Genomic DNA, 1,375 nt, shown 5'->3' on the forward strand with positions numbered 1-1,375 from the left:
CCCTTTGATGTCACTTCCTGTTTCAGTTTGGGTGAGTCCAATTCAGAAGAAAATATGCCAGATGTGAAATAAAATGGGCAAAACTATTCATACGATGCCATGTTTCATAGTGGCTCAGATTGTAGAGCTGTAAAAAAGGTTGTTGGATCGAATCCCCGCCGGGGACCTTAAAGGGTAGAGATTGAACATTCTCTCTGTGCATGTGTGGGTTTTCTCCAGGCACTTCGGTGACCACATGGCTTACTGGTCACAACCAAAAGTGTGCATGTTTTCTCATAGTTTTCAGTCAAGTTTGAGTTGCAAACAATTGCAGGTCAGTACCTTTAGAAACAAACATGAGAAAAATGTGACGTGGGATTTAAAATATTTTGCGTATATTTTATTCAAAAGAATATGATAATTTATTTGATGTGTTCATTTGCTAATAACATGAGTCCTGCTAATTAATCTGACACCAACCGATGAAGAGCCTAAACATTTTTTTGTTTTCTACGTTAAAGCTGACTCCTAGAGGCACTGCTCTGAAAAATTCTAATCACTTAATTTTGTGTTGACCCCTACTTTGTAATTATTTCAACTGCACATTCAATATCTCACTTACCAAAAAATAATGCTAAACTAAGAGTGTAATTTAAACAAAAACCTTAAAATATTGAGTCTAAAGCAAAAAATTAATTACAGTCGAGATCGTCTTTGAAGTATAAAATATCTACTTACAAAACACTGTTTTATTACATAAAGGAGATTTTAATAYATTAAGAAACATCCAAATGTGTTCTTAGAAACAAAGAGCTAGTAGAGAATTGTTCTTGTTTTAGTGGGTTTTTTTTTTAAAGCTCAATCATGCTGGGCTGCATACCAAACTCTTTCCCAAGATCATGCTCTGAATACTGAATAGAAGGAACATAATGTGGAATGAATGCCTAACGTGTAGAACAATGACTTTTTCAAAGATCTACTGTCTCATGACAAGAGTCTGAACAGCTCAATTGGCCACTTGGGATGTTCTATTTGTGTATTAGCTGATGCTGCACCCTCATCTTAACCTATTAAACTCTGTAGGACAATTTGTGTGTGTGTGTGTGTATACGGGTTTTTCCTACAATGTGGGGAGTTTTTTATTTATTTTTTTTTACCAAAAAAACAGCCTCGTACGGACCTGGCATTGATCCCCACGGATCCAAATGCAAATTACAGGTGTGGGTTTAGGACCAAGGTTTAGGTTAGTTTTAGGGTCAGGTAGGTACTTGTGAGGTTAATTTTAGAGTATATGGTCAGGGTTAGGATATAAAGTAAAAAAAAATGAATGTAAGTCAATGGAAGGTCCCCATGAAGTCGAGAAACAAACGTGTGTGTGTGTTTGGGGGGGTTGTTT

This window comes from Austrofundulus limnaeus, unplaced genomic scaffold (assembly GCF_001266775.1).
Source record: "Austrofundulus limnaeus strain Quisiro unplaced genomic scaffold, Austrofundulus_limnaeus-1.0 Scaffold14, whole genome shotgun sequence".
Lineage (NCBI taxonomy): Eukaryota > Metazoa > Chordata > Actinopteri > Cyprinodontiformes > Rivulidae > Austrofundulus > Austrofundulus limnaeus.